The sequence below is a fragment of the Ptychodera flava genome, assembly GCF_041260155.1.
Source record: "Ptychodera flava strain L36383 chromosome 3 unlocalized genomic scaffold, AS_Pfla_20210202 Scaffold_25__1_contigs__length_14229661_pilon, whole genome shotgun sequence".
NCBI lineage: Eukaryota > Metazoa > Hemichordata > Enteropneusta > Ptychoderidae > Ptychodera > Ptychodera flava.
The window spans coordinates 2,086,062-2,097,110 of NW_027248279.1; the positions used below are offsets into that span (position 1 = coordinate 2,086,062).

General features: G+C 37.9%; 1 long non-coding RNA gene across 1 annotated transcript; it reads right to left on the reverse strand.

Moving 5' to 3' along the window:
• Positions 1-7,667: 7,667 nt before the first annotated feature.
• On the reverse strand, positions 7,668-10,126 carry LOC139125298 (uncharacterized). Its single transcript, XR_011550186.1, has 2 exons — positions 8,380-10,126; positions 7,668-8,005 (listed from the first exon to the last, which is right to left on the reverse strand). It is a non-coding gene; the product is annotated as an uncharacterized lncRNA (long non-coding RNA).
• Positions 10,127-11,049: the final 923 nt, after the last annotated feature.

An 11,049-nucleotide genomic window follows, 5' to 3' on the forward strand; every position in this document is an offset into this window, starting at 1 on the left:
GTATATTAAAATGTAGGTGTCAGGGAAAAAATTATTTGTATGTGAAATGGGCTTTATGGTGGCATAAATAACTAAGCATTATTGCATGTATAGCAGCAGCTCACACTACAGAGGACAGCTAATTCAAACCAAGTGATGCATCATTCTTGATGAAAATGACAAACATATACCTATGATTTAACATTGCAACAGCAACAAACCTTCGTTATTTTTCCCAAGGTTCTTGGCAGCATGCCATATATCAAATGAATGTGTGATACCAGGGTATGTGGTCTCTACACAAAAAGAGATAGAGGAAGGATTAACTGCCAATAAGATGGTGCTCAGTGTTTCATTTACAGCATAAGTTCATGCATTGCAGGATTAGCTATGTAGTGACCCATGACTTGCCTTTACATACTTAATAGACAAGTTATTGTAAATGACATAGTCACCCTTTTCATTAATTTCAAAAACATCATCAGAAGTCGTTATGGTGACAGCAATCATGATGAAGTAAATTTGGGAAAATAACTGGGAAAGTATGTGCACTGCTGATGTTCCAAGTACTAGTAGAATAAATGTAGCTAAATTTGTGTAATGGTTGGCTATATGAAAAAGTGCAAGAAAGAGGTAGGAATTCAGTGATATGATGTCCTAGTGATGGGTTACGATAAAGACGGATGAACAAACCTTTAAGTCCCTCTTCTTGGCTATGACTGCAACAACATATGATCAATATCAACTGAATTATTTCATGTTGTCATGTTCTTGTTGTCAAGAACACAGTTCATTGATCATGAAGCTGTTACACGCTCTTTTTAATTCTGACCACCGGTTGTAGCAGCACCAACTAACATTCAACACTTAGGCGCACACAGGATTTCACTGATGTGGCATATCTCTCCTTTATTGCTGTGTTACATACACCAACACCATAAGATCTAGTAAATAAAAGCGAATACACTACTAGTCTAAACACGGTATGCTCGATCAACATAAAGAATAACTGTTTGTGATGTCTCAACTTTCATAGCCATTGTTGCACATGAGCTTAATCGCTGTTCGATCATTGTCCGATAGTGTGTCACGGGTATTGCTACAGTCCATTTGCAGTGATAGTGAAATTGTCCGTGTACACTGCACTGTGTGAAAACGATTCCGTATCTCATCAATAAATGCTCTAAACTACTTTCACATGCAATAAATGTCTCTCATAAACTCATGCAATACAAACTACGTAAATATATTACCTCGTGGGCCTATTTAGTTGGTACTCTAGGTGAATTATCGGCGAACTTGAACTACTGCCTTGGTTCATATGGAATATAGGAAAAAAGATGGCTACCGCTGAATCATGGGAACAACAAATTGGCGGTAAACCACTGCTAAACACTAAAAGTTTAGTGTACTACTTTGAAATAGCTTTAGGTCGATATATATGTAATTTCAAACTTTTACTAATCAAGAAAATATTAATAAATCTTATGAAAACTTTACGATCTGTAGTATGAACGACAACAACACTAGGGGGCGCTGTTAGCTTCACAATTTTCTGCTGCATCAAGTTCATTACACCGGTAGCTAATTTTATAGTTGAATATTAGTATGATGAAACAACTTAAAAAAGCAGGTTGATTTGCTGTTGTTTATATGGTAGTTAGAAAGAGAAATATTTATCAAATTTACTCATCAGGTATGCAATTTGAGTGCCGGCATCTGTTACTGCTTCTTTTATCTGCAGTCCCTTATCACGGAGCTGGTTTAACCCTTCTTGAAATGCTGTTCTTTCTATGATGGTTAATTTTTGTCAGTCTGACGCTTGTCTATGGTTACAATCTCCAAAATGTCTTTGGATTCGTTTTCCATGATTGTGTATGTACAGTACTGTGCACAGTATCCAGGAGAGTCAATTCTTCCATCACCTTGTGATATCGCAAAATAAGCAGATATGCCACAATTACGCTGAGTGTAAAATTCTACTATTTATAGAGCAACGAATACGCATTCATATTAGCAAATTTCTCAATAAATTGTGGTAATCAAATCTCAGTCAATGTGCATTTTCATTAGGATTGCGCCACGTCTATTCAATGCACAATTTTTACGTAAATGACATAGAATGCGTGCTGGACGAAGAAAAATGTGTATAGTACGGTACTCTATCTCTACAGTAACAGTCGCTACAGTAACGTTACTTATTAAGAATAACAATCTCCTTATCTTGATACTTGGTAAGTATTCCTGTTGATGTGAAGCTAATATTTATCCACACATGGAACTAAATAGTGCCGCTGTATTTTGAAGTATGTACTACTACTGACTATCTTCAGCCTTAACATCTTGGCAAATAAAGCAATTTTGCTGTAATTGTTTCCGGACATCAGTATGGAGGCCGATGTAAGCAGGTCTCCACTGTGAAGCCGTCGTTTGAGAAGGGGCTGTGAGCACCACTTGTATTCTACATGACCAGAAGGGCATACCTACAATAAAGTATCAAGATAAGTTTCACATTAACTCTGTTTGTAACTACAGATTTGTGTAATACTATGTACTCTGGACATATGAACATTATGATCAAACTCAGAATTTTGTACAGGATTTAACAAGATATTACACAGCAACCACTTAGATCACAGAACACGCCCTGATCTATCTTTGATTTAGGGAATGGCCTGTGTTTTTCGTTGGATTTACAGCTGCTTTCACAGGCATGCAAAATACATATTGAACGTTCACGTATACAGTTCTGTAGTATCTGTCCAGCTATTTCTGTGATCACATTGATGAAATTTGTGTCTGTATTGATAACAGACATGGAGAAGTGTTGAACCTAAAGGGTTTGTTACAGTTATGTAAATTCACAAGATGTTTAAAACTGTTAAAATGTGAATGGCCTGATACTTCACCTATGTATAATATGGCTGTAACAACGTGAATCCACAGAAATTATAACTTGGTGAAAATTCTTTACATAACAGCAGTGAACACTGTATACGTCAATCTTCCTAGCGTGAAAAGAGAGCCATGCTGTCATGAGGACATTAAGTCTGTAGTATGTTATGTATGTCATTGTCACGTCACCTTGTACCCAGTTTAAAGTAGAACATTATGAAAGGCCAGAGACATGAAGTGTCACTGACTGAATCAAAGTATTACATTAGGGTCAAAGACAATGTACATACCCATGATAGATACAGTGCTGACCCTACTGTATTTGTTGAAATTGTCAGCATTCCTTTACAGTCTGAGTTGCTGCATGTTGACTTGAGTTCAGCTTTGGCCAACAAAATTAACTGACCTAGACTTATCAAATAGAAGTCCTCTTCAATAAGTCTGTTAAACCTGCCTCACTTCTCACTCTTGTTACACCCGATTCTCCTTATTCATGTATATGGGAGACGTGTCTTCATCACTTCTGTTTAAACTCTGAATGGTCAGATGGAAAGTCTTCCAAGTCATTTTCTTGGGACCTGTGAGAAGTATCAATATACATGCCAATTTCAAATTAAAAATTATGAGAAGAATCGTTTAGCACAATGTATTGACCAATGTGTTGCTAATGATTGATAAGTATTAGAGTATTTGCAATAAACATTATGTCCTGTATTCAAAACGTTACCCAGAATTTTAATTGTGCAAAAGTGTCACCATAGAAAATTAAATCTTTCCAGGATTCATTGCATGGAAGTGTTGTCACTACTCAAATCAACATATTGTATCAGCACATGTAGACATATCAGTTTGACATGATTTCTTGTGGTAATTTTCATCTGTGTAATAGTGTTTGAAAATTCACTGAATTTTAAGGATTTTAAACCTTATGAACATTACATGCATGAACATCAGGCTATAGCAAAGATATGCAAACACAAATGCATGTATATCATAGTGCCCCACCAGCAGTTATGGCAGACCAGTGTCATGGTTATGTTACAAACCATGTGCCCTCTTTGTACAAGACCAATTTGTAGCCAGTTACGTACACCTGACAAAACCCTTGTACAATAAATTGTTTTACTTACTGTATAGTTATATTGAAGCTTGGTTCATAATCCGGATCTCCATCATAGTATGACAGATCAATATGATCATAATCATCGGTTGGATCAATTGTCTCATCTATACTCACACTGGAGGTGAAACACAAAATGTCATGATTATCACATGGCAAATTGTACAACTATTAAAATAGTCAGTAGTATATCACGAAATATATATCTCTTCCAAAGTGTTGAACAATATAAAAATAATCAACAATATTGTTAAAGCTTATATTAGTGATGTGCCGGTCTGTTGTCATACTACTTATTGTCTTTTCTTTCAAAATACTAAAAGGACTTACTCAAATGGGTCCACAAAAGATTCTGATATGGTACTCTTTTTTCCTCTTCCCATTCTGCCACTAGCACTGCAATGTGGAAGTTAAATACTTACATTCGTCATTTGGATGTCACAAAAGATTACATATTGTTGTAGAAGTTATTTAGTGTGTTCTAGAAATTATGCAGAGTGACACTAAAATAAATTGAGCTTATGTACATTGTTGTTGGTTCTGTTTCTGTTTGGTGTTCCTTGTCTGGCATTTCCTCCACTCCTGACATCAACATGTCACTCGATTAAAAACATGAAAAGACACTGTAAGCATACCCAAGCACAGGAAATAATTCACACATAATTATCTAACTTGGCATGGGTAACTTTGAACAAACAGAAAACATTTACAATGGAAAAGATTTTTGACTTTCACGGAAATTTTGTGACTTTCAGAGAGATTTATATTAACATGCATATGAGCAGACACCAATTTGAGTAAAAGATACTTTTGATCTGTCCAACAAATACATCTAGATCTTGGCCACCTCTTTCAGTTAACTACTTTTCTTTGTTAGTAGTATTTAAACTACAGCTGCAGGATACACAATGTTTTACTTACCCTTGATCTGTGGATACAATGGAAGACATCTCTTGGTGAAGAAACCTTTTTTCTTTCAGTGGCTGGTATACCAACAACTAGCTGTGAATACGCAGTGGTACTTTTTGGCCATAGCCTATCGATCGATCTAACTCGGGTCAAGGGTCAACGAACACAACTGTAGCGACAACCCTTGACATGAACGCGATCGATACGCCTTGCGTAATCACAGCTAATACATGTATTTTAGTAGACACAATGGCATGTAAAACATCAGTTAAACATCACAGAGTATACAATGTATTGTTTCAGCAGATGAGAGTTGGCTTATTTAATCTAATCAGTTGATGACAAGAAGCAGCAAATATTTTGTAACAGTATTGAAGAGAGGCACTGTATATAAAAGTCTCCCTTTTCCTTAACCTAATCAGCCCCTTGTCTTTCATTTAAAGTCTCATCTCGCCATTGCCTATTGTTGCATTATTTTCAGGATGTAAAAAGTTGGATTTAACTGAAAATCGAAGAGTTGTTACAGAAGCTGGTGGTACAGATAATGAAGAAGATGAGTGTACAGGTAGCTGTCTTGAAATTAACTTGAGAACCTCAGTTCATCTATAGTGAACAATAATACTTGTATTGGCTTGACCTCAGAGCGTTCACATGTGGATAACCTTTGTCCACAAAGCTATTGTTCCCGCCAACGAATAGCAACAATGTCAGACAAGTTTCCACGAATGGTATAAGGCTAGGCCTAACGGAGGATACACACGACGTGCTAACTACACAAGGCATCCCATCAACAGATGTCCTGAAGTGCCTCAACAATCAAGACATCATCGGACTTAATCTTCCTATTAGCCAACGCGGACTGCTTCGCTGGTCATGGAACAACTTAGACGCAAAGCCAAAAAAACAACAGGCCCCCTCAAAACCAACCCGCACCTGGGACAGAAACATCAGGGGTGACTACAAAGTCCCTTGCCAAAGATGCAGAACTGAACAAACTCCTCGAAGCTTTCAGCAATGACGCGCTAAAAGACATTGTATCGGACCAGAGTATCACATCCCAGAATCTAACGAAGGATGAGCATAAACCATTACTGATTCCGGACTATATAACCACAAAGACTGCTTCGCTGTACTCTTCCGACAAGATGGAGCTAGCAGCTGAAGGGGACATGAAGCTAATTATGCGGACCACCAAGCATAGACCGAAACCTGACCAAGTTTCCCTTCCTCAGTGGATATCGGCCAACGCCCGAATCTTAAAGACACACATTAACCAGGGCTTGTCCACGAAGGACACGTTAGCGTACCTCGATCATACAATTAATATCGGGGATTACGCACAATCTTTTACGACACCATCAGTTTTATCGTATGATCACGAGTATCGCAAGAAACATGCGACAGACTCAATCACATGGGGTTCCGTGGACCTCCATTTATCAGTGTATCACCTTGATAAACGACAAACTATTGACCAGGCAAACGGCAAACACTACGAAGGACACTGTGCGCCGCAACTTTGTCACACGAGAAACCGAAATCTGCTTCAATTACCAAAACCAGCCGGCTGCATCCGCACTTCCTGCCGTTTCGCGCACGTGTGCATAGAGGACGGCTGCCGCAAAGACCACCCACGCCACCACTACAACTCGCTGCTCAGCCAAGAATGAGGTGATCAAGCCTAGCATAAGGTAGCTAGCCCTCTGACTGATTGCCTGGAAAAATGGGAAAACGAACTCAAATATGACATGGATCGCGACTACATTCTAAACGGCATAAAATACGGTTTCGACATCATCGACCCTGGCACCCCCTTCAAAAAGTGGAACGAACAAACTATGCATCATGCACCGATCCAGCTTACTGCGAGGCGGTCGAACAACAAATTTTGCACGAGATATCAGCAGGAAATTACAAGATCACGAACAGTAAACCGCACATTATAAGCAGCCTCGGTGCTATACCCAAGAAACAATCAAACAAGGTTAGACTCATTCATGATTGCAGTCAACCTGCCGGCAAAAGCGTGAACTCATATGCATCTACAAACTCGTTCAAATATGAAACTATTGATCACGCTGTCGCTATGTGCAAGCCAGGATCGTACCTGGCCAAAGTCGACCTGAAATCTGCTTATCGCTCTGTACCCATAAGTGTTGACTCACAGCGTGCTACGGGCCTATGTTACAAATTCATGCAGTATAAAACTTTGACATTAATGGTCGACACACGCCTTCCATTCAGTGCAGCAAAGAGCCCGGAAATTTTCACTCGCATTACGCAAAGTATTACCAGAATGATGCGCAGGAAAGGGTATGATGTCGTAATCGTGTATCTCGACGATTTCCTAATCGTCGCGGACTCTAAATTAGCGTGCGAACAAGCCTTTAAGGCCTTGCTACAACTAATTCAGCAACTTGGCTTTTCCATATACTGGGATAATGATAATAATAATAATAACTTTATTGACGTTATTCCCTCAAAGGTGAACATAGTCAAGAACTAATACTACAAAAATAAGAAAAGGATACTTATCAAAAAATTATATATATATATATATATATATATATATATATATATATATATATATATAATATATATATATATATATATATATATATAATATATATATATATATATATATATATATATATATATATATATATGTAACCCAGGTAGCTAACTGTCAGTCAACTAAACCTGGACCCAAGTTCATATTATCCAATCAACAACAAAGGAAAGAATGATTATCGCACAATTTGAGTTGCAGTTTATGTTGAGGTTTATTTCACTACACACTAATGATGATAAAAAGTCTACAATGATTAGCCGGCAATACTGTTTAAACATTCAGAAACTCTAGACACGCCCCTATCCAAGTTCGTATCAATTACAGTGTTCACTCAATAGACACTCTCCAGAATTGTTCAGGGTTCAGAGTCCACGTCGATCCTGTTGCTACGGTTACAAATTCCGTGTTGTAACCTCTTCCAGTTCGGGTGGGAAACTGATTCACACAAAACGTCCTCCAGACAGTTCTCCTTTGGGATTATCTCATTAGCAGTCCAAAAGCATCCGTCAATGGGTTGGTATGTCGGGAAACTAGAAGTTCATAAGCCACGCAAAAATAAAAAAGAGCACTTACATGTTACGTAAGCTCTTTTAGTCAGCAGATCTTAATATCAGCTAGATCTAAATCTGTGGCATGGCAATGCCATTCTAGTCACCATGTCATGATGAACCAATTCATTTATTGATGAAATCTTGATATTCAAAAGTCAAAACAAAGAGTACAAAGCTATTTAACATTTCAATCTAATACTGCGGACGCTTGAGATTCAGAATGGCTCACAGTCCAATTAGGAAAGCACATGGCCTCTCCAATCTGCCTCACAATGGGTGTGGTCTCAAACTTCAAAAAATACACCATGAAAACACGTTACAAATTCAGTATTGCAACAAATGTGAAAACCTACCTAGAAGTTCATAAGCCATGCAAAAAGACCAACCACGTCGTCTTGGTTACTGGCAAGAAGAACTAATTCCCTTAGACCGAGTCTCTGCCCGCACAACCACACCACTCCACGCAGTATCTGTCTGCTCGCAGTGCATTGTGGGAGATAACGGCAATCAAGGAATTCCATCTGATTACTTAACTGTCAGATGGGATGGAAGATCAAATCACCTGACTTACTTCGTAACCGGGGTTACACATTCCCCTCAGAAGCTTACACACTCCGGGTGTAAGTGAACTCCTTTGACAGATAATCACAACTCAAAAAATGCAAATTCCAAAGCAGAGCCAGAAAAGAAGGTCACTTGACCTACGGAACACCAAGTGAAATGAATGAAAAGCCACACAACTTTCACAAATGGAGGTGGTGTTTACATGCCATAAAAACGTGCAACAAAGTTCCTATTCCCCTCAGGAATCACATGTCATGTGTAATCCTCCATTGCAGTTTTTCTCTTCATCCCAATACTCCCTCCATCTACACTACATAAAACTAACAATAAAACAAAAGCAGTGACACACCTGTGCCATGCGTGGTATCACCCATCTTGCTGGTGATGTGACGACTGACGACGTGGTTGGTCCTTCCCATTTTTTTTGCTAAAACCTCTAGTTCCGAGACATTAATGCAAAAACAAACTGCAACAAACTGTACGATAATAACTCACTCTTCCCACATATCCCGGACAAGCCCCCATTTATGTAACCCAGGTAGCTAACTGTCAGTCAACTAAACCTGGACCCAAGTTCATATTATCCAATCAACAACAAGGAAAGACTGATTATCGCACAATTTGAGTTGCAGTTTATGTTGAGGTTTATTTCACTACACACTAATGATGATAAAAAGTCTACAATGATTAGCCGGCAATACTGTTTAAACATTCAGAAACTCTAGACACGCCCCTATCCAAGTTCGTATCAATTACAGTGTTCAATCAATAGACACTCTCCAGAATTGTTCAGGGTTCAGAGTCCACGTCGATCCTGTTGCTACGGTTACAAATTCCGTGTTGTAACCTCTTCCAGTTCGGGTGGGAAACTGATTCACACAAAACGTCCTCCAGACAGTTCTCCTTTGGGATTATCTCATTAGCAGCCCAAACGCTTCCGTCTATGGGTTGGTATGTCGGGAAACTAGAAGTTCATAAGCCATGCAAAAAAGAAGAGCACTTACAAGTTACATAAGCTCTTTGAGTCAGCAGATCGTGATATCAACTGGATCTTAATCCATGGCATGGCAATGCCATTCTAGTCACCATGTCAAGTTGAACAAGTTCATTTTCTGTGGAACTATTGGTATTCAAAAATCAAAACAAAAAGTACAAAACTACTAAACAAATCAATCTATTCCTGTGGAAGCTTGAGATTCAGAATGGCTCACAGTCCAAGCGGGAAAGCACATGGCCTCTCCAATTTGCCTCACAATGGGTGTGGTCTCAAACTTCAAAAAAATACACCATGAAAACACGTTACAAATTCAGTATTGCAACAAATGTGAAAACCTACCTAGAAGTTCATAAGCCATGCAAAAAAGACCAACCACGTCGTCTTGGTTACTGGCAAGAAGAACTAATTCCCTTAGACCGAGTCTCTGCCCGCACAACCACCCACTCCACGCAGTATCTGTCTGCTCGCAGTGCATTGTGGGAGATAACGGCAATCAAGGAATTCCATCTGATTACTTAACTGTCAGGTGGGATGGAAGATCAAATAACCTGACTTATTTCGTAACCGGGGTTACATATATATATATATATATATATATATATATATATATATATATATATATATATATATATATATATATATATATATATATATATATATATATATATATATATATATATAAGATATAACTTTTTGCAGAATATGAAATGTGGGGTAATCTTAAAAAATATCTGTTTCTTGGATAAATGTTGTGAGGTATATCATGCTATCTGTATTGCTCATTATGCAGCAAAATTTGGCTTGCAAATCCCAGTTGTTGAAGTTTTCATTGTTGACTGCTATCGAGTATAACAATTTTTGTCGTGATTGTGTATGACATGGACAACACATGATATAATGAAATTCGTCCTCAACTGAGTTGGTATCACACCTATTACAAATTCTGTCCTCAGCTTTTAGTTTTGGTCTCATGTGTCTACCTTTCTCAATCATCAGATTATGGTCACTTATTCTCAGCTTGGTAATGTATTTCTGTCATTTTTATCCTTGATACAGCTTAAATACTTTTCCATTTTAAAATCCGTTTTAAACTTTCTATAAATGCGTAATTTGTTATTCTCTCCTGATGATGTCTTTTCTGCATTAACTTCATTTCCATTTTAAAATGTAGTCATTACTTATCTTATCTGTTAAGTTTTTCACACTATGTTTATCATTTTGCCAAAAATTACCAACACTCTCAAATCCTGTTATTTCTTGCATTGCAGTTGCCCAGGCCATGTTATTGTTAGTACAAAATACCATCACCTCATGGATCAAAGTATTTTCTTTCTTAGTGTATGTTCTATACCAATATTTACCCATCATTTCTTGATAAAAGTTAAGAAGAGGATGCCTGCCCATCTCACCTCTCACTGCTAACTTTGTTGCTGACTGATTAACTTGGAGAAGTATTTTACAT